At 37.4% G+C, this 24,204-nt stretch overlaps 1 pseudogene; it reads left to right on the forward strand.

Annotated features, from left to right (window-relative positions):
• The first annotated feature begins 12,955 nt into the window (after window positions 1-12,955).
• On the forward strand, window positions 12,956-15,151 carry LOC118906327 (annotated as a pseudogene).
• The last annotated feature ends 9,053 nt before the right edge of the window (window positions 15,152-24,204 follow it).

The following is a 24,204-nucleotide window of genomic DNA, read 5'->3' on the forward strand; positions in this document are numbered from 1 at the left end:
CAGAAAATCTTCAGTTGGAATTTGGATTCAGATCAACTTATTATCTGTCTGCTAAGATCAGATCAGGTCCTTTCTGTCTTATGTTTTAAAAATCTTTATACTTGTCTTTTCAAAGCTCTTACCATAGTATAATCAATTGTGTTATTATTTGATTTTTCATTTTACATATACCAGGTGTTTATATAGAAAACTTCAGTCAGTGGGCAAAATCTTGCACACTGCCTGTTTTTTTATGGCCCATGAGCTTAGAATTTTTTTCTTTCTTTTTACATTTTAAGTAGTTAGAAACAATCAAAAGAAGAATATTCTGTGACACATAAAAAGGACATGAAATTCAAAGTTTAATATCCATAATTAATGTTTGACTAGAACACAGACATATCCATTCATTTACATATTGTCTTTGACTGCTTTCATGTGTCAATGGTAGAGATGAGTACTTATGACAAACATGGTGTGGTCTACAGAGACCAAATTATTTACTATCTATTCCTTTATGGAAGAAGTTTGTTGACCCTTGTCCGACACAGTAAAGATGAAGGTCATATTTGTCATTATTAGCACTGTATTCGGATTTCAGAGGTTTTTTTTTTTTTTTTTTTCTTATTTTATTTCTGGTTGTGTTGGGTCTTCGTTTCTGTGTGAGGGCTTTCTCTAGTTGCGGCAAGCGGGGGTCACTCTTCATCGCGATGCACGGGCCTCTCACTATCATGGCCTCTCTTGTTGCAGAGCACAGGCTCCAGATGCACAGGCTCAGTAGTTGTGGTTCATGGGCCTAGTTGCTCCGCGGCATGTGGGATCTTCCCAGACCAGGGCTCGAACCCATGTCCCCTGCATCGGCAGGCAGACTCTCAACCACTGCACCACCAAGGAAGCCCTCAGAAGTTTTTAAATGTGATAAGTTACATCTTAAAGTCAACAAAATACAGTAAATTTCCATGAGTAGAGAAATGAATATATCCTTTTGAACTACTTACATGAATAAATAGTACACTGCAGCTAAAATCAATAAATAAGGACTATCATCTCAGTGTAGACAGATTTTTAAAAACTAAGGTCAAATGAACAAAAACATTTTAGAATGTTATATAAAATATGATACATGCATATAATAGGAAATATTACATAGTATGAAATAGTATGAAATAATACTACACATGTTGATTTATACATCTATAGTAAATTATTAAAAACCTAAATTGGAAGAATGATCAAAAATTCATAATGGAGAAGTAAGAAGAGAAGTGGAACTGAGGGGTGATGCAAATAGACTACTATTGTATTTTCTGTTTATTACTTCTTTTTGCTCCTTTATTTCTCAAAAAAATGAAGATATGAAGAAATACATCAAGATATGAACATAAAGAGAAAGGAGTAAAAATGTATTTGATATAACTTTCTGAACCTGAAAAAGGAAACAGATATCCAGAGACAGGAATCACAGAGAGCCCCAAACAAGATGAATCCAAAGAGACCCACATGAAGACATATTATAATTAAAATGGCAACATTTAAAGATAAATAGAGAATTCTAAAGGCAGCAAAAGTAAAACAAAGAGTCACATACAAGGGAACCCCCATAAAGCTATCAACTGATTTCTCTGCAGAAACTTTGAAGGCCAGAATATATTTAATGTGCTGAAAGGGGAAAATCAACAACCTAGGATACTCTATGCAGCAAGGTTATCATTCAGAATAGAATAGAAAATAAAAGACTTCTCAGAGAAGCAAAAATAAAAAGTTCATCAATACTAAACTGACCCTAAAAGATGTGTTAAAAGGCCTTTGCTAACTGGAAAAAAAAAGGTAAACAAAAGTAAGATTTTATAGAAAAGGGAAAATCCCACTACTAAAGGTGACTACATTCTGAAAGCCATGGATCAACCACTTAAATAAGCTAGTATAAAGATTAAAAGACAAAAATTGTAGAATTATTTATAACTACAATAAACAGTGAGGGGATTAACATGAAGATGTAAAATATGACATCAAAAACACAAAACATGGGGGTGAAGATTAATAAAGGTAAATCTCTTAGAATATGTTTGAACTTAATGACTATCAGTTTAAAATAAAATATAATTATAGGTCAACATATATGAACCCCATGGTAACCATAAATCCAAAATTTACAATAGACATAAACAACTAGAGAGAAAGTAACACAAGCCTACCGCTAAAGAAAAACATCAAACCACAAGGAAATAAACTAAAAGAAGAAGAAAGGAACAGAAAAGTACTACAAAAACAACCAGAAACCAAGTAACAAAATTGCAGTAAGTACATACCTATTGATAATCACTTTAAATGCCCATAAACTAAATGCTCCAATCAAAAGATGTGGCTGACTGGACAAAAAACAAAACAAGATCCATCTATATGCCACCTACCAGAGACTCACTTCAGAGGTAAAGACACAATCAGACTGTGTTAGCATAAGTGATAGGATGGAAAAAGATATTTCATGCAGATGGATACAAAAAGAAAGCTGGGGTAGCAATACTTATATCAGACTAAGTAGACGTTAAAACAAAGTCTATAAGAAAAAACAAAGAAGGGCATCATACAATAATAAAGGGATCAATACAAGAAGAAGATATAACATTTGTTAACATATATACACCCAATACAGGAGCCCTTAAATATATAAAGAAAATATTAACAAATATAAAGGGAGAAATTCACAGGAATGCAATCATAGTAGGGGACTTTAATATCCCACTTACATCAATGGACAGATCATACAAAAGGAAACCAGTAAGGCAACAGTGTTCTTAAATGACACAAAAGACAGTTGGACTTAATAGATATCTACAGGACATTATATCAAAAAACAGCAGAATACACATTCTTTTCAAGTGCACACAGAATATTCTCCAGGATAGATCACATGCTAGACCACAAAACAAGTCTCAACAAATTTAAGAGGATAAAAATTATATCAAGGATTTTTCCTACCACAATGGTATGAAACTAGAAATCAATTACAGAAAGAAAAATGGAATAAGAACAAACAGGTGGAGACTAAATAAAATGCTACTAAAACAATGGGTCAATGAAGAAATCAAATAAAAAATCAGAAAATACCTTGAGACAAATGAACATGGAAACATGACACTCCAAAATCTATGGGATGCAGCAAAAGCAGTTCTAAGAGGGAATTTTATAGCAATAGAGAACTTCCTAAAGAAACAAGAAAAATCTCAAACAACTTAACCTACCATCTAAATGAATTAGAAAAAGAACAAAGTCCAAAGTCAGCAGAAAGAAGGAAATAGTAAAGATCAGAGAGGAAATATATAAAATAGAGATTAAAAAATTAGAAATGATCAAAGAAGCAAAGAGCTGGGTTTTCGAAACATAAAATAAATTGATAAACATTTAGCCAGGCTCACTAAGAAGAAAAGAGAGAGGACCCAAATCAAAAAAATGTGAAATTAAAGAGGAGAAATAGCAACCAATAATTCAGAGATACAAAAAATCATAAGAGATTACTATGAAGTTATATGCCAACATTTTGGACAAGCTGGAGAAAATGGACACATTTCTAGAAAGATCGAACCTGTTAAGACTAAATCAAGAAAAAACAGACAATTTGAACAGATTGATCACGAGTAGTGAAGTGGAATTTGTAATTAAAAACCTCCAAGCAAACCAAAGTCCAAGATCAGATGGCTTCACATGGGAATTCCACAAAACATGTAAAGAAGAGCTAATACCTATACTTCTCATGCTTTCCCCCAAAACTGAAGAGGATGGAACACTTACAATTCATGTTATGAGGTCATCATTACCCTGATACAAATACCAAGGGCACTACAAAAAAAAAAAAAAAAAAAGAAAGAAAGAAAGAAAATTACAGGCCAAATTGATCTTTGATGAATATAGATGCAAAAAGCCTCAGCAAAATATTGGTCAACCAAATGCAACAATATAAATAAAGTATTATAAGCCATCATCAATTTGGATTTATTTCAGCAACTCAAGGATGATTAAATATTCACAGATCAATCAATATGATACACTACATTAACAAAAGGAAGGATAAAAATTACAGATCATCTCAATAGATGCAGAAAAAGCATTTGAAAAAATTCAACGTCTATTCATGATAAAAACTCTCTTCAAAATGGGTGTAGAGGGAACATTGCTCAACCTAAAAAAAAGCCATTTATGACCATCCCAGAGCTAACTTCATACTCAATGGTAATAGACATTTTTCCAAAGAGGTAATGCAGATGGCTAACAGGCACATGAAAACATGCTTGATATTGCTAAATACTAGAGAAATGCAAATCAAAACCACAATGAGATACCTCACACCTGTCAGAACAGCTATCATCAAAAGGTCTACAAACAACAAATGTTGGCAAGGATGTGGAGAAAAGGGAACCCTTGTACACTGTTGATGGGAATGTAAACTGGTGCAGTCACTATGGAAAATAGTATGGAGTTTCCATAAAAAACTAAAAATCAAACTACCATATGATCCAGCAATTCCATTCCTGGGCATATATACTCAGAAAACACTAATTTGAAAATATATATGCACTCCAATGTTCATAGCAGCACTGTTTACAATAGCCAAGATATGGAAGCAACCCAAGTCTCTATCAACAGATGAATGGTAAAGTAGAGAAATATTACTTAGTCATAAAGAGAATGAAATTCTGCCATTTGTAGGAACTTTGATGGACCTAGAGAATATTATGCTTAGTGAAATAAGTCAGGCAAAGAAAGACAAATACTGTATGTTATCACTTATATGTGGAATCTAAAAAATAAAACAAATGAACATATATAGCAAAACAGACACAGACTCATGCATGTAGAAAACAAACTAGTGGTTACCACTGGGGAGAGGGGAGGTGAGAGGGGCAAGATAGGGGTATGAGATTAAGGTATACAAACTACTATGTATAAAATACATAAGCAAAAGTAAATATTGTAGAGCACTGGGAATTATAGCCATTATCTTGTAATAACTTTTAATGGAGTATAATCTATAAAATTACTGAATCACTATGCTGTACACCTGACAATAAAATAATATTGTAAATCAACTATACTTCAATATATTTTTTTCAGAAATATAAACACTGAACCACAGGGCTAGAAGGATCTAGGAAGATAGTCTAATCCCAAACTCCCCATGATACAAGGTAAGAAAGTCCCAGGTTGGGAAAACTACTTGCTCAATGTCACACAATAAGTTGGTACCCAAAACATCCTTGGAAATACCCTGAAGACACCAGTTACATATCAGATGAAATAAAAGTTATAAGTATAAATAACCACTAATCAGAGGGCTACCAAAAAAACCCCATGATGAGAACAATGAGATATCATCTCATACATATTAGAATGTATACCATCAAAAGACACAAATATCAAATGTTGGCAAAGATGTAGAGAAAAGGGAACCCTAGTACACTGTTAGTAGCAATGTAAATTGGTGCAGCCACTATGGAAAACAGTATGGTGTTTCCTCAAAAAACTAAAAATAAAACTACCATGTGATCCAGCAGTTGCACTCCTAGGCATATATCCAAAGAAATTAAAAACACTAATTTGAAAAGATACATGCACCCCAATGGTCATAGCAGCATTATTTACAATAGCCAAGATATAGAAGCAACCTAAGTGTTCATCAATAGATGAACGGACAAAGAAATGGTGAATATGGAATTTTGCTATTTGCAGCAGCTTGGATAGACTTGGAGGGTATTACATATTATGCTTAGTGAAATAGATGAGACAGAGAAAGAAAAATACTGTATGTTGTCACTTATATGTGGAATCTAAAAAATGAAACAAATTAATGAGTACAAAAAAACAGAAATAGAATTACAGAGATAGAGAAAAACTAGTGGTTTTCAGTGGCAGAGAGAAGAGGGGAGGAGCAACATAGGGGTATGGGATTAAGAGGTGCACACTACTATGCATAAAATAAATAAGCTACAAGAATATATTGTACAGCATAGTGAATATAGCCAATGTTTTATAAGGAATTTAAATTGAGTATAATGTATAAAAATATTTAATCCTGATGCTGCACAACTGAAACCAATATTGTAAATCAATTATATTTCAATAAAAAAGGAAAGGAAAGGAAAGCAATATGGTTAAGGAAGTATTTCTTCTTTTTATTTTTATTTGCTGCCAAAAGAAATGTGACCACTGGAAATGCATTTCCAGTTCTGCAGAGCTGCAGAATTACCACCAACAAACTAAATATAATTGGTGGTAATCTGTTGGAAACATAATCTTAATTATTTCTTAAATGAAGAACACCTTGTATTATGACCAGTTTATCCTAAAAGAAAAATAAATAATAGCCAATAGCCTTTATAAAATACTCAGTAGATATATTAGAAGAATAAACATGAAATACAAGAGTGAACTGTCCCAAACCAATGTGAGACATTGAAACCAAATAAAATTTGACACAATTTCCTGATAAAAACTTTATTGCCCCCAATAACTGCATAGGTCATAAGATAGTTACTGTTAATTACTAGTTACTATTCATTACGGGAATATGACTAACAAAATTCAAGCAGCTGTGGTATCAGCTTTCCAATACACTGATAACTTTCCTTATTGCCTGAGGGACTTTGAGGTTTGTCCCATTTGCCTTGTTTCACAAAGTACATGGTATCTTTATATTTTATTCTTTTCCACTTCTTCTGATAGGCTTAAGATAAGATGAAAGGACTAAACTAGCATCCTGAATATTTGGTTAATATATCCTAAATAGTGTGCTTTACTGATGTCTTCAATAAAATATGTTCTGAGGCTATTTTTGAACTTGGCTCTGCTAAGTCATCTTCACATATTGACACCCTTGGAAGAAAGATACTGGATTCCTGTAAAGGGATCATTTACCCCTTGTATTATTCTAGGAATAACCAACTGAGGCTTATCTGCAAATATTAATATTATTGGACTTGGAAGGTAATAGGAATAAAAGTACAGCTTGGATACCTTATTTTTTGGTAAAGAAAACTTAAAGCTGAGACTTGGCTAATATAAGAGGAAGAATTCCTCTCTTACCATTAAGAATTATATTGTAAATAATCAAAATCTAGCTGTGTAAGTATAGTATTTGAACAAACTACTCAGACTAGTTAATAAGGACATTATGAAGTAGAGAGAGAAAAACTTAAAAATAAAAAGAGTGAAACACATGTCACATTCAGTGATATTGGTAAATAAGGTCCCTTTGTTCCCCTAACTTTTATCCAACTATTATGTGCATTTGCTGTTACTATTATATATTTTTATCTACCGAAATTTAGGTGGAGTGTAAAGTCAATGATAGAGGCACCACCAGAGGCTGAGGAGCCTGTGGGGATGTGCTGACCCAACTGGAGATGAGGTTTTGTCCAGTTCATTGGTTCCCAGTGACTGGCAGAAATTCAAAACACGTAGTTCTCGAAGCAGATGAGGATTAGAAAAATACCATGAGAAGAGTGAACACAACAACCAGTAGGATAACTCTTGGATAAGTGGAAGACAGTCCAAGGTCAGAAGGAGATATGGTACCTGAGGAAATATCCAAGGAGGGTATCTAGGTCAGAAAACAAGCCAAGGTCAGAACAAGAGGCTGAGATAGTCTGTTTGCTGCAGTAACTTATGTTGTGGTGCTTTCTTGTTCCCCTTCTCTAAGAACTAGGTCTCATCTACAGGTCCTATTTAAGAGGTGAGTGCAGCTCCCATAATAATACCAAGTGACTCAAATTCCTTGCCCCAACTTATTGAATGGGAGTGAATACCCAGGCCTACCTACACTAATCAGATATTGTACTGAAAATTAATTTGTTCACTGATAATGCAGTCAATTTTTAAGTCCATGAAGTGAAAAGTTTAGGAGAACTCTAATGAATTAACCATGTTTGATCACTCTTCTTGTATCACCAAGGCAAGGAAACTGATGGGCTAAAAGAATATGAATGAAACCCAGTGAAATAAAAAGAAAAGGAAGGAGAGCATACCCTCATTTTCTGATTTTGTTCTTCCTTTGTCTAGTACTTCGTGAGACTTGGCTATATGCCCTAATCTTGGGTGCATTGAGATAAATCTGTGTCCTTCCTAAAACATTCCTTTTTGGTTGAGTGAGTTACAATGCATGTTAGCACCTTATATGCAAATAGCTTAACCTAAGTGAGCCTGAAAGAAGCCTGTGTCCTATCTCAGTCAAGGTACCTTTGAATTCTCAACCACCTAATAGGAGTATGCACTCTAGGAGAGGACACAGGGGAACTCAGGTACCGGATATGATACAAAGTTTCTCATACAAAGTTTGTGTGTTGAGGGCTCACACACAAATTGGAGGATCTTTATCTTCCCTCCAAATTGAGTGGGAATAGTTTCTAGAGAGAGAAGGTAAGAGATTATATATATTAGGGGAGAGGGACAATTTTATCAACTGTGTCAGGAGGAGTAGAACTCTGGACAGACTGAAAGGCACAAAGTTATGGAGGGCTCAATGGGACAGAATGGATACAGGGGGAGGAAAGATGGAAACTGTTTCCCTACCTTTGTTCTAGACTTCTAGATGGAAAGCTTCATGATTGTTTACCAGGGGAAGAAAATTTATAGCGTAGTTCAGGACACAAACTGGTCAGCAATAAAGACTATGAATTTAGCAAAATATCCTCTGTGATCAGTAACTAAGGAACTTGAGCATGGCTGTAAGTACAGTAGACATGTTGATTGACTTGACAACAGCTATTCTTTTAAATTCTGCTAACAGAACCCCAACTTTGCATGAAAGACAGTATGTCCAGACCCAGGAGATGAATCCTGATTGGTCATAGTAAATTATGACAATTTTGAGACCTTTTTTTTGTGGGGGGGGGACTAGAACTGCAACCCAACATTGGCCAATAAGATATAAGACTACATTGACTAAGGGCTTGTGAGACAAATATTCCTCCATAGTAAGAAAGAATGTATAAGAAGGGAGTCTTTTTTTCTCCTCTTCCCTTCTTTCCTTACTGCACTGGAAATTGTTGGACAATGCCTAGGCTGCTGTGGTTTTGTGGCCATGGGGAAAAGGCCAAGGTCATCATGGAGATCTCTACCTACAGTCCTGACATCACTGAACTTCTGAATGTGAAGCCTGAAAAAGCCTGTTCCCAGAATACTTAAGTAAATTAATAAATCTCTGTATTATTTAAGCTGCTTATGGTTGGATCTTTTGTTACAACCAAAAGTATCATAATGCATACAGTAGGTGAAGGGAAGCAGGGACAACTCCACTGGAGGGAAGGAAAGTCTTAGCAAAAACAAAATCATATACTAAGTCAAAATAGCAGAAGATGCTGGGATTGAAGGTAAAGATATAAAACTGAGTTCTGTGGAAAATTAAAGATCAGAGCCAACAATAGTTTGTCTAAGCAGATCAAGGGGACTAGGAAATATCTGCATTTGAATTTCTGTGGTCAACATTATGCTGGGTGGGGTCAGTGATTCTTGAAGGCACAGTTGGGTTTCTACTCATTTCAAAGGCATGATGTTTGAATCTAGCATATAACCTTCTGGTGGGCTCCTAAATATGTTTAGGTCAACAAATAAATAACCTTAGAGTCCTTTTGTGGTGTAGTTTGATGGGACTAGACAAATCATCACCCAGTTGAATACCTCCTGGGCCTGTAACTCCGAATGTTAATGTTTAATGTTTTGCCAAACAATTGTATGTCATACCTTATAGAGTTAGAGCTAAGAGTGTCCTTATAGATCATTTAAGCCAACTGGGAAAGCACATTAAACACTAAGTCTGGAGATACTGGGAAGAGAGCTCAAGATTCTAGTTCAGAGCAAAGATCTTGGGGGTAGTGGAAAACAGGAACGAAGTATTAACAAAGCTGGAATCAGAAAAACCTGGATGGGAGGAAGTGGCTTCAATAACTGCTGTTGTTTGCAAATCACCTTCCTGAGATGCAAGGGGCATTGGGAGGCAGTCTCTCTTTAAAGAATGAGGGGCAACATAGACAACATAGCTAAGAAGATATAGCAGAAATCAAAATCTGGTTTACCAACTTCATGTTCACTTCCTTTTCCACTTTATATCTATTGTTCAGTTAAAGCTCTAGCAAAGGATTATAATGGTGATACATAGGTGAGTTGAAAAATCAGAACCATCACTGGAAAGACACCAAGGCTTCCCATATCAGCCTACTGATGTGCTCAAAATCCCATCTGCTTGATAAATTAAATCACCTTCAACTAAAAGTCATGGATTTCTACTCATACTCAAGACATTCGGCATTCCTGTCAAGACAGTGCTGAGAGTGAGCACTCTAAATAGACAAATAGACCTTATTTTCTTGGAGGAATGCTATTTCTTTTTTTAAAAAATAAATTTATTTATTTATTTATTTTTGGCTGCATTGGGTCTTCATTACTGCATACAGGGTTTCTCTAGTTGTGGAGAGCGGGGGCTATTCTTCTTTGCCGTGCGTGGGCTTCTCATTGCGGTGGCTTCTCTTGATTCAGAGCATGGGCTCTAGGCGTGCCGGCTTCAGTAGTTGTGGCTCACAGGCTCTAGAGCACAGACTCAGTAGTTGCAGCACACGGGCTTAGTTGCTCCGCGGCATGTGGGATCTTCCCGGACCAGGGCTCGAACTTGTGAGCCCTGCATTGGCAGGCGGATACTTAACCACTGTGCCACCAGGGAAGTCCAAGGAATGCTATTTCTTTTTAAGTCACTAACTCCATAGTCTAGAGTGTTCTAGAGGTTTTTTTTTTTTTTTTTTTTTTTTCCATTCCTGATTTTCTGGCAGTGAAATGACAGCAAGGGCAGCTAAAGAGAGGGGAAAATTTTACCTATGATACCTAAATCTTCCTTTTTTGTCTTCTGGCTCTCCCATAGGTGTGTTGACAATTTCACAACTGTCCCTCAAATGGTGTACTTTATTAATCAAGACAACATTAAAATTTACTTACTAGAATAGGTTGCTATATATCTTTAGGGTATTTTAATGTAAAATGGTATCTTTCCCCACAACACCGAGTTTTTCAAGAATTCAAGAACATATTCCATTTTGCATATGTGATTGCTACTATTTACTTATTCTCAAATAATTCTCTCTCTTTTTTTTTTTTTTTGGCCATGCCATGTAGCTTGTAGGATATTTGTTCCCCAACCGGAGATTGAACCCAGGCCCTCGGCAGTGAGAGCACGGAGTCCTAACCACTGGACCGCCAGAGAATTCCCTGAAATAATACTTTTAATGTAGCAATATTACTTTTCAAGTCATCCTAACATATTTGCATTATATTCTGTTTTTTTGAACTTTAATTTTCACTGAACTCTCACTATAGTTATATCCTTACATTTACGTATATTTTGGTGAAGTAATTCCATTCTTACTTTTTAACAAATGAATCTGTTGGCTGTCCTAGCCTTCCTATTAGATTATTTGTGAGTTCTATTGACTTTTGGATTTGGAGGACATGAATCAACTACAAGCTGAGTTGCATTGACCCCTTCACAGAAGTCCACAGTAGACACCTGCACAAAAGCTGACCTATTAAAATTTCATGAGGGTCAGGGTTGTAGAGAATACCAGCCTAACTTTTCACCAGAATCTCTAAAATAAACCTGAACCATATAGGTTCAGTGTCACAGAGTTGTCAAAACTCCCAAATCAGAAGTAAACCTGACTAATAAGTTTTTCGCAGTGAAAGCGAAGCTGATCACCCTCCCAGGTAGAATACAAAAGAAATGACAATTCTTCTACATCCAATGACAGTTTGCAAGGCAGTTGTCATCAGCCCAAGGGAGTGAGCATCTTGATGAAGTAGAGATCTAACTTACATGCAATGTAGGATCAGGTCTACAATTTCATCCACCTCTTCCTCTTACCCTTCCTTAACCCTCTCTCATTCTTCCTTTGACTTTGCATCATTTGACTCTGGTCCTCCTAGGTTTGAAATTCCTTCATTGTCTCTTAATATATCACATTATCATTATCCATCAGGGAAGTTACAACTCTCAGAAGGCCATCAAGGCAAGTTTCTGCAACTCATTTTCCTTAAGATTTTGGCTCATCTATAGACTTGTGAGATTATTCTGAATTTTCCTTAAAACTAGCTACCATGTATAAGAGGCAGAGTTCTTCTCTGCCTTTACCTATGTGTGATACTTGTCATTCCCATACTTACCTACACTTAACATCCAACATTTATTTAATTCTACTGCACAGTTAGAAAGAAACACATGTATATGCCTACAGGAGTGAGCATTTGAGACATCAACCAGAAGAACTACTCCAGGAGATGTGCTCCTTAAAAGTTAATGTCTCATTTTGTGCCACAGTTATCTAACAGGGAAGAGTCAGGGAAATAATAAACTTCACCTGTTCCTGGCAAAAGTACTGACTTGATAATGAGAAAAAGGCAGTATCTGTGGCAATTCCCAGGCTTTGCTGGGAAGAGACTCCTCCCCATGGCAGGATCTCCTTGAACCAAAGCAGGCTCCTCCCATGACCCCTGTCATGGCTCCACTTTCCTGTTATTCATTTCAGCACCCCTCCTTCAAATCCTCTTATAAAAGCCCAGTCTTTACTGCCTTGACCAACCAGTGCAGATCCCTGCAAGATAGGTAAGTGGGAGCTGAGAGAAGATGAGACCCCTGACAGGGGTTTCACCTCACACATTTCAGAGAAGGTATACAAGGATCCCTGTCCTCAGAGAACACAGGAGCTCTGAGACAGGGCAAAGGCAGTTCTGGGAGGTCTCAGGTGTAGGAGCGTATACAGATTTTCCAATTCTTTCAAGAAATATAGAAGAGGATGGATGCCATCAAGATGGATTTATTCTGAGGGGACTAGACAGAGGAAAAGACAAGAGGTACAATAGGGGGGTTCTCATGCCCTCTCTCTGACCACCCTTCCTTTAGTTCTCTGGTTGCCTCTGCACATCACAGACAAAATGATGCCTTCCATGGATTCTGTGCTCCTGACTAATGTTTCTGTCTCAGGTCCAAGGTGAGATTTCTCTGCCTCTAGCACTGGGTTCCCAGTGTTTATTCAGAGTCAAGAATAAGAGGAAAGCTCCTGTGTGCTTACCATGGTAATGGTACATCCCAGCATGACAACACTACCTGCAATTCCTGTATCATCACTCCTTCCTTCAGGGTAACTAGTGGTGGGAGGCATCGCAGTGGTCCAGTAACAGTGGGATGAGATGATTTCCATTTTCTCATTAGAGTCTAATTCATGTGGGTAGATTAAGGAGGGTAAGCATAGAGTGTCATTAACGAGATGAGTAGGAGAATGATTGGAGGACCCAGTGTAAGAATAGCCCAGAGGAGGAGAAGCCTTGGACTTTTGAATAAAAGAGAAGAGTAAAAGCAAAAGAGATTATCTCTCAATTAGTAACTTTTGTTCAAAATTAAAAAAAAAAAAAAATTCTGGGAGTGTTGGCAATGGTGACAGGCAGTCAGGAGTTTGGTGTCACTGCTCCAATCACTGGCCTCATAGATGTTACCCAAGGTCACCACCCCACTCCAATCCCCTCTCTCCATTTCACCGTATCCCTCTCCTTTATTTCTTCCTCCCCAGGGGAAGATTCCCAGAAGGAACTGTCTTTTGCATGGATCAGCTGTCCCAAAGGCTCCATGGTTTATGTGTCCTACTGCTATGCCTTGTTTATAACACCCAAAACCTGGATGGATGCAGATCTGAGTGCTGGGATTTGCAGTTAGGGGTGATAGTGAAAAGAAAATTACAGACCAGATTGTGGGACGTGAGCAATCTCATTATCTAGAGCTTCTTGAGCATGAAAATGAACACCTCATCTTTTGCAAACACACCCCTCTCACTTTCCTCGGCTCTGCCTTTCCCCCAGCATGAGGCATCTCAAGCTCCTTCTCAGTGTCTCCCTTCTCCACACAGATGGCCTGCCAGAAGAGGCCCTCAGGCCACCTTGTGTCTGTGCTCAGTGGGCCTGAGGGATCCTTCATGGCATCCCTGGCCAAGAACAGTTTGAAAATCCTCTCAGACGCCTGGATTGGGCTCCATGACCCCACAGAGGTACACTTACATCCTCTTTAATCTGTTACCTCCCAAGATGCTGTGGCCACCCAGGCCCCTCCCTGTCCACTGTGCCTGCCAAGTAAATATCTTAGAAATCCCTGGAGCTCAGGGGATAATTGGAGAAAATGGAGAGCCTTGAGACGAGCTGAAGAGCTGAGTTCTGTGCAGGTCTCTAGTCTCCAGGTAAAGTTAATCTGCCTCTTGTCAAACTTTTTACATGATTCACACATCATGCCTTGTAATTCAGTTCTCTACACTTCCCTGAGTCTGCACATACTGTGCTTAGTGAGTCCTAAATGAAGATTTAGGACTGACGCATTTTTCCCTTATAAAACTGATGTTATCTTCGAGGTTCAGATGTTAATCACAAATGTACCACTAAGTTTAGTTCGGATAGTGACATGTTACTCTGAGAGGTTCCATTGGTCTTTGTGATCATTCACTTTGGAATTTGCCAATAGATTTAGGGAGAGTTTCCCAGACGAGAGCTGTGGTGGCATCACCTGGAAGAGCAGAGCAAACTCCAGGATGTTGCAGATGGGATCAGGCGTTCCAGCTGAGGGAATAAGGCCAGGAGAACTCTAAAGGCCTTTCCACCTCACCTGACTCCGTCCTCTGCTCTACAGGGCTCTGATCCCAATGCTGGTGGATGGGAGTGGAGTAGTACTGATGTGCTCAATTAAGTTGCCTGGGAGAGAAATCCAGCCACCATCTCAAACCCTGGCTACTGTGGGAGCTTGTCAAAAAGCACAGGTAAGAAACAGAAGAGGTCACTTCTGCCCAGCCTTTTCCCTCCCCTCACCTCCCATTTCTGGGTCTGGTCTTCAGAGAATCCTCCTGGGCTGGAACTGTAATATTGGCTTGTCTGTTCCCATCCCCTCTCTTCTCTCCTTTCTTTTTGTCTCTTTACCCGGGGTGGGACCCTGATGAAGATGAAGGAGAGCATTTAAGTCCTAGGCCAGAATCTGGGATGCATCTCCGTTGGGTTCTCAAGCTCCACCAGTCCCATTCACTTGAGTTCTTCTGTCTCTTCAGGGTATCTGAATTGGAGAGTTTATAACTGTTATATGAACTTATCCTATGTCTGTAAGTTCAAGGGTTAGGTCAGAAGGGAAGTCAGCAGCCTGAGTCTGGTGTGCAGTTCATCGTTGACTTGGAACCAGCTGTGAAGACCCATCCCAGAAGGGGATATTCTCCCACACCCCCAATCTAACTACATTATTTTGACCTTTCCTCCCCTCCAAACTCATATCAGGCTCTTTTCTGTGTTCTATAACCTGAGTTTTCAAGGTACTATAATAAAAATTTTAGTTTTCCATTGCTTGTATTCTCTGCTTCATTCTCATAGACAAACTCTGGGGAGGAAGTGGGTGAGTGAGGGGAATTGGTGGGTCAATCTATGCCCAATTTCACTCAGGTCCCTGGGAAATAACTAAATATATATATATTCCTCTTGGCATATTTGTGGTGAGGTATGTCAGCACTGCTTCTGTAGGATGTAGGTTGTGTACATATAAAGACTTTGCTCTCCCACACACTCTACTGCACACAGATTCCTAGGCAAGGTCTCTGATGGTATGAGGCAACCAGTTTAGGATCTGATGATGTTTAGAACAGTACTTCCTAAACTATCAGTGTAATTGATAATGATAAGATTTTATTAACATTCATAAAATAGAAATAAAATGAAGAAATTAAAAAATTAAATGGATAAAACACATATTCGAAATGCATATATAATTGTTTTGTTATTAGTTTTGACAGAAAAAAGGTAATCTTCCTAATTGTTGTACAATTTTTTAACGTCTTTAAGCTTCTGTACTTCCCTTGCCATGGTCAACTGGCATGAGTCCACTTAACTACATGTTGCCCTATCCCTAGAAGGCACTTGGGAGAACAAACCCCAGAAGGTCCTCTTAAAACACTCTGACTTCAGTCAGGACTGGATTTGAGCAACTTATTATCTGGCAGGATTTCTCTTAATTTTTTTTTTTTTTTTCATGGAAGCAACCTAAATGTCCATCAACAGATGAATGGATAAAGAAGATGTGGCACATATATAAAATGGAATATTACTCAGCCATAAAAAGGAACGAAATTGAGTTATTTGTAGTGAGGTAGATGGACCTAGAATCTGTCATACAGAGTGAAGTAAGTCAGAAAGAGAAAAACAAACACCATATGCTAACGCATATATACGGAATTTTAAAAAGCGGTACTGATGAACATAGTGGTCAGGCAGGAATAAAGAAAGAGGTGTAGAGAACTGACTTGAGAACATGGGTGGGGAAGGGGAAGCTGGGATTAAGAGTAGAATTGACATATATACACTACCAAATGTAAAATAGATGGCTAGTGGGAAGCTGCTGCATAACACAGGGAGATCAGCTCGGTGCTTTGTGACGACCTAGAGGGATGGGATATGGAGGGTAGAAGGGAGGCTCAAGAGGGAAGGGATATAAGGATATATGTATACATATAGCTGATTCACTTTGTTGTACAGTAGAAACTAACACAACATTGTAAATCGTTTATACTCTAATAAAGGTGTGATTAAAGACCTAAATGTAAGGCCAGACAGTATCAAACACTTAGAGGAAAACATAGGCAGAACACTCTATGACATAAATCACAGCAAGATCCTTTTTGACCCACCTCCTAGAGTAAGGGAAGTAAAAACAAAAATATACAAATGGGACCTAATGAAGCTTAAAAGCTTTTGCACAACAAAGGAAACCATAAACAAGATGAAGGACAACACTCAGAATGGGAGAAAATATTTGCAAATGAAGCAACTGACAAAGGATTAATCTCCAAAATACACAAACATTTTTTGTATTAAAAAAATGATGCTTTTTTGAAGAAGTTCCCCTCACCTAACTGAAGGCAAGATCCAGACTTTTCATGCATCTGCACATTTCAAGACCACTAATCTATCTTCCCCCCTTATCATCACCCCTCCCTCGCCACAAGCTTCCATTGTGGAAAAAGTGTTTTTGGTCAGATTTTCCATAATCTGGGAAAAAAAAACATTTATTCTATGAGAACACTGATGAAATTTTCCATATTGGCCAAGAACACTACAGCGTTGCCATGTAAGGGTATTGTTTCTTAAATAAAGAGATGAAAAGAATGGTAAGTGTCTTTTTTCTTTTAATGTTTTTTAAATGTCATTTGTTCTTTCTAGGATAGACTGCCTTGATTAAATACTCCTTCAGCATTTTTGGTGGACACACTTCTCCATCAGTTTCAATGAATTTATGATTGCACAATGCCAGACGTTTTGATTTTCTTCCCTGTTTAAAGTAACAACATGGGTTTGAAAAGTTCACAGTAATTGTGCTTGTGCCAGTTTCTATTTTAGTTGAGTTCTCCCTTTGATGGCAGGTGAGCCACTCCAGCTGTGGGGACCAGATCCTATCCTTCCTGTTGGAGAACCCATTGTGTTAGATATGACATTTGAAGTTGAAAGTAAGAAAAATCCCAAAATGATTTGGCTCAAAAAGTTAAGGTATTTACTGGACCACATTACTGAAAAATCTAACAGTGAGGAAGGCTTTGAGCTCAGTTTGACCAGGGCTCAAGTGTCATTTCTCTTGGGTTCTCCTGTCTACATTCTCTTTTATCTGCATCCTTTATTCCTCTACTGGCTTCCTTTTTTTCAGAGCTCAAGAGAGTTGCCAGCAGCAGTTGGGGCTACTGTTTCCTTAACAATATCAGAAGAACATATATTATTTCCTCAATTGATAAAAGAATAATACTGACTTCCTCCTGCCTTTTTAGACAAAACTGAGCATATCACTATGGTCAGGAAAATGTCATGGGCTGTTGCTCGAAGCCTGAATTACTGTGCATCTCTGAACCATAATTAGAGAAAAGTGGATATAGTATTACATGAGTTATAAACTCTCCAGGATCTTGGAGTGCGATCACTATCAACAAACCTCTGGAAGGGGTCTCAGAAGCATGGAGGGAGTGGATTTTCTTAGTGGACCACGTGAGCTCTTAGAGAAAGGGGAAAAGAGAGTAATGAAAAGGGTAGGTTCCCAGGGATTTTCACCACACACACATTCAGACAATTGGAGATAGGTAAGACTAGACATCATAATTAACTGGAATTAAAGAATGTAAAAAACCATATAATCCTTCTACTTTTTTGGTTGATTATCAGCAATTACCGTATTTCCTCCATCAAAAGACTCAAAATACAGGTATGTCCAGTGAGGAGAAGCATCCCAAATTTGCAGGCTCCAAGTCAAGGATCAGTCACTTTCTTATGGTCAGTTTGTTATTGACACATGACATCATAAAATATCACTCTTCTCATTTTTCTCATACCTTTGGTCGAAGCTTTTCAGTTCTCTTTGCCAGCTTATATTGTGAATTCTCCTTTGGTTTCCTGTTCTGTACATCATCATGTAAATATGCTCTAGTTATTCTCAGCCTCCCTTTGAAAGTAATCAGTCCCTCTGATACTGAAGGTTTAGATGACATTATTTTTCAAACCTAAGCTGGTCATGCTATATATTTTCAAAAAAGTGAGTAAGTCATTTGGTGAAGATAAAATAAAAATTCTGCCTTCTCCTGAGAGCAATAAAAGGACAGAGAATTAAGAAGACACTTGGAAAAATTTGTGATATTGTCACTTACTAAATCTTTTGAAAAGTTTTCTCTCTAAATCAGGTTTAGACTGGATATCAATGTATTGCTGTTCTTCTAAGGATGTGCTAAACAATGTCATATTTAGTTTACCTTGAACTTGAATAAGGCCACTTGGTATTCATATTCTGAGTCTCTAAACCAACTTCGGGAATATAGGAAATTCGTAACTAGTTCTTCGCTGCCAGCCTTTTCACAGAAAGAAGTACTTCCTGATTTTCTTAAAATGAAAACAACAACAACACCATTGCAAACAATCCTGAGTGTTTTTAACTATTAATTTAAAAGAGTTTTTATTCCTGTCTTTCCTAAAATCAAAATAATAATAATACAGACAGTCAACAAGCCAGATAAGTTTAATAAATTGTGGCACACTATTGAATTGAATATTAGCCATTATAAATTACATAGAAATATTTAATTTTGTAAAATTATAAAATGTGTATGTGGGAGGAGGTGGAGGCAATGAAGGAACTCCTTTTCCATCCCCTCATTCACTGTCCAGCTTGAGTGGTTTTGCCAGAGTAGATGAGGAAGATTTGTTATAACGTGACCAGAGAAAAGGGTAGAGGCAAAATCAAAGCCTATGAAGTAAGCAGAACAAAGCCAGGACACTGAGAAGGGACACAGGTGATGTGGGCTCAGAGAGATTCCCAGAATGGGGAGAGGCCCTTCCAGGCATAGGCTGGAACTGTGCAAGGTAAGGTGTCCTCTCCACAATCAGTTCCACTTTCCTTTAGGCAAAGGTGGAGTTTTATCATTCTATGAATGCTCCCAGGTGCCCAGTTCTCATGTCCTTAAGAGTCGGAGGGAGTGAGAAAAGATTTTCCAGGAAAGGCTGCAAAAGGGAAGCAAAGAAGTAGTCCAGAAAGGATGAAGGAGATAGGGCCTCCTGCGGTTACCAAGCATAAGTTTACATGCCTGATGCACAGTGAAGTCAAATAAACCAAAACATTGGAGTTTGGAGCAGAGACAGGTTTATTGCAGGGCCATGCAAGGAGAATGGGTGGCTCATGCTTCCCCAAACCCTTAACTCTCCAAAGGGTTTCAACAAAGCATTTTTAAAGGCAAGGTGAGGGAGGGACGTGGTTGGTTGTTGCAAACTTCTTGGTGTGGGAATCCTTTGTTCTTGCAACTGTCCTCATAGGTCAGGTCACGATGTTCCTGTAAACCTCCAACAAGACAAATGTTATTCTCTATTCTGCAACTTTTTATCTGTGTGTGAATGGAAGAGTGTTTTACACTTAAAGGTCAGAGCCTTGAGAATGGGCTATCCTGTATATTTCAGGCTATAGGCAACATTCATTTTTTTTAAATTTTTGAATATTATTGTACTTATTTTTTAATAGCACAGCTTCTTATTAGTTATCCATTTTATACATATTAGTGTATATATATCAATCCCAATCTCCCAATTCATCACACCATGCCCCGCCCCCCCTGCCTCTTTTCCCCGCTTGGTGTCCATACATTTGCTCTCTACATCTGGGTCTCTATTTCTGCCATGAAAACTGATTCATCTGTACCATTTTTCTAGGTTCCACATATATGCGTTAATATACAATATTTGTTTTTCTCTTTCTGACTTACTTCACTCAGTATGACAGTCTCTAGATCCGTCCACGTGTCTACAAATAACCCAATTTCTTTCCTTTTTAAGGCTGAGTAATATTCCATTGTATATATGTACCACGTCTTTAACCATTCATCTGTCGATGGGCGTTTAGGTTGCTTCCATGACCTGGCTATTGTAAATAGTGCTGCAATGAACATTGAGGTGTATGGGTCTTTTTTGAATTATGGTTTTCTCTGAGTATATGTCCAGGAGTGAGATTTCTGGGTCATATGGTAATTCAATTTTTAGTTTCTAAGGAACCTCCATACTGTTCTCCATAGTGGCTGTATCAATTTACATTCCCACCAACAGGGCAAGAGAGTTCCCTTTTCTCCACACCCTCTCCAGCATTTGTTGTTTGTAGATTTTCTGATGATGCCCATTCTAACTGGTGTGAGGCGATACCTCATTGTAGTTTTGATTTGCATTTCTCTAATAATTAGTGATGTCGAGCAGCTTTTCATGTGCTTCTTGCTCATTTGTAGGTATTCTTTGGAGAAATGTTTATTTAGGTCTTCTGCCCATTTTTGGATTGGGTTGTTTGTTTTTTTAATATTGAGCTGCATGAACTGTTTATATATTTTGGAGATTAATCGTTTGTCCATTGATTGGTTCGCAAATATTTTCTCCCATTCTGAGGGTTGTCTTTTCGTCTTGTTTGTATTTTCCTTTGCTGTGCAAAAACTTTTAAGTTTCATTAGGTCCCATTTGTTTATTTTGGTTTTTATTTCCATTACTCTAGGAGGTGGATTGAAAAAGATCTTGCTGTGATTTATGTCAGAGAGTGTTCTTCCTATGTTTTCCTCTAAGAGTTTTATAGTTTCCGGTCTTACATTTAGGTCTCTAATCCATTTTGAGTTTATTTTTGTGTATAGTGTTAGGGAGTGTTCTAATTTCATTGCTTTACATGTAGCTCTCCAATTTTCCCAGCAGTACTTATTGAAGGGACTGTCTTTTCTCCATTGTATATCCTTGTCTCCTTTGTCATAGATTAGTTGACCATAGGTGTGTGGGTTTATCTCTGGGCTTTCTATCCTGTTCCATTGATCTATACTTCTGTTTTTGTGCCAGTACCATATTGTCCTGATTACTGTAGCTTTGTAGTATAGTCTGAAGTCAGGGATCTGATTCCTCCAGTTCCGTTTTTTTCCCTCAAGACTGCTTTGGCTATTCGGGGTCTTTTGTGTCTCCATACAAATTTTAAGATTTTTTGTTCTAGTTCTGTAAAAAATGTCATTGGTAATTTGACAGGGATTGCATTAAATCTGTAGATTGCTTTGGGTAGTATAGTCATTTTCATAATATTGATTCTTCCAATCCAAGAACATGAGATATCTCTCCATCTGTTAATATCATCTTTAATTTCTTTCATCAGTGTCTTATAATTTTCTGCATACAGGTCTTTTGTCTCCTTAGGTAGGTTTATTCCTAGGTATTTTATTCTTTTTGTTGCAGTGGTAAATGGGGGTGTTTCCTTAATTTCTCTTTCAGATTTTTCATCATTAGTGTATAGGAATGCAAGAGATTTCTGTGCATTAATTTTGTATCCTACAACTTTACCAAATTCATTGATTAGCTCTAGTAGTTTTCTGGCGGCAGTTTTAGGATTCTCTATGTATAGTATCATGTCATCTGCAAACAGTGACAGCTTTACTTCTTCTTTTCCAATTTGGATTCCTTTTATTTCTTTTTCTTCTCTAATTGACGTGGTTAGGACTTCCAAAACTATGTTGAATAATAGTGGTGAGAGTGGGAATCCTTGTCTTGTTCCTGATCTTAGAGGAAATGCTTTCAGTTTTTCACCATTGAGAATGAGGTTTGCTGTGGGTTTTGCATATATGGCCTTTATTATGTTGAGGTAGGTTCCTTCTATGCCCACTTTCTGGAGAGTTTTTATCATATATGGGTGTTGAATTATGTCAAAAGCTTTTTATGCACCTATTGAGATCATCATATGGTTTTTCTTCTTCAATTTTTTAATATGGTGTATCACATTGATTGCTTTTGCATATATTGAAGAATTCTTGCATCCCTGCGATAAACCCCCCTTGATCATGGTGTATTATCTTTTTAATGTGCTGTTGGATTCTGTTTGCTAGTATTTTATTGAGGAGTTTTGCATCTATATTCATCAGTGATATTGGTCTGTAATTTTCTTTGTCTGTAGTATCTTTGTGGTTTTGTTATCAGGGTGATGGTGGCCTCATAGAATGAGTTTGGGAGTGTTCCTTCCTCTGCAATTTTTTGGAAGAGTTTGGGAAGGATGGGTGTTAGCTCTTCTCTAAATGTTTGATAGAATTCACCTGTGAAGCCATCTGGTTCTGGACTTTTGTTTGTTGGAAGATTTTTAATCACAGTTTCAATTTCATTACTTGTTTTTGGTCTGTTCATATTTTCTGTTGCTTCCTGGTTCAGTCTTGGAAGGTTATAACTTTTTAAGAATTTGTCCATTTATTCCAGGTTGTCCATTTTATTGGCATATAGTTGCTTGTAGTAGTCTCTTAGGATGCTTTGTATTTCTGCGGTGTCTGTTGTAACTTCTCCTTTTTCATTTCTAATTTTATTAATTTGAGTCCTCTCCCTCTTTTTCTTGATGAGTCTGGCTAATGGTTTATCAATTTTGTTTATCTTCTCAAAGAACCAGCTTCTAGTTTTATTGATGTTTGTTATTGTTTTCTTTGTTTCTATTTCATTTATTTCTGATCTGATCTTTATGATTTCTTTCCTTCTGCTAACTTTGGGTTTTGCTTGTTCTTCTTTCTCTAGTTCCTTTAGGTGTAAGGTTAGATTGTTTACTTGAGATTTTTCTTATTTTTTGAGGTAGGCTTGTATAGCTATAAACTTCCCTCTTAGAACTGCTTTTGCTGCATCCCATAGGTTTTGGATCATCGTGTTTTCATTGTCATTTGTCTCTAGGTATTTTTTGATTTCCTCTTTTATTTCTTCAGTCATCTCTTGGTTATTTAGTAACGTATTGTTTGGCCTCCATGTGGTTGTATTTTTTACGTTTTTTTCCCTGTAATTCATTTCTAATCTCATAGCATTACGGTCAGAAAAGAAGCTTGATATGATTTCAATTTTCTTAAATTTACTGAGGCTTGATTTGTGACCCAAGATGTGAACTATACTGGAGAATGTTCCATGTACACCTGAGAAGAAAGTGTAAACTGCTGTTTTTGAATGGAATGTCCTATAAATATCAATTCTGGTCTATTGTGTCATTTAAAGCTTGTGTTTCTGTATTAATTTTCTGTTTGGATCGTCTGTCTAATGGTGTAAGTGAAGTGTTAAAGTCCCCCACTATTATTGTGTTACTGTCGATATCCTCTTTTATAGCTGTTAACAGTTGCCTTATGTATTGAGGTGTCCCTCTGTTGGGTGCATATATATTTATAATTGTTGTATCTTCTTCTTGTATTGATCCCTTGATCATTATGTAGTGTCCTTCCTTGACTCATGTAACATTCTTTATTTTAAAATCTATTTTATCTGATATGAGGATTGCTACTCCAGCTTTCTTTTAATTTCCATTTGCATGGAATATCTTCCCCTACCCCACCCCTCACTTTCAGTCTGTATGTGTCCCTAGGTCTGAAGTGGGTCTCTTGTAGACAGCACATATATGGGTCTTGTTTTTGTATCCATTCAGCAAGCCTGTGTCTTTTGGTTGGAGCATTTAATCCATTCACATTTAAGGTAATTATCGATATGTATGTTCCTATGACCATTTTCTTAATTGTTTTGGGTTTGTTTTTGTAGGTCCTTTTCTTCCCTTGTGTTTCCCACTTAGAGAAGTTCCTTTAGCATTTGTTGTAGAGCTGGTTTAGTGGTGCTGAATCTCTTATCTTTGCCTGTCTGTAAAGCTTTTGATTTCTCCATCGA

This window comes from Balaenoptera musculus, chromosome 13 (assembly GCF_009873245.2).
Source record: "Balaenoptera musculus isolate JJ_BM4_2016_0621 chromosome 13, mBalMus1.pri.v3, whole genome shotgun sequence".
Lineage (NCBI taxonomy): Eukaryota > Metazoa > Chordata > Mammalia > Artiodactyla > Balaenopteridae > Balaenoptera > Balaenoptera musculus.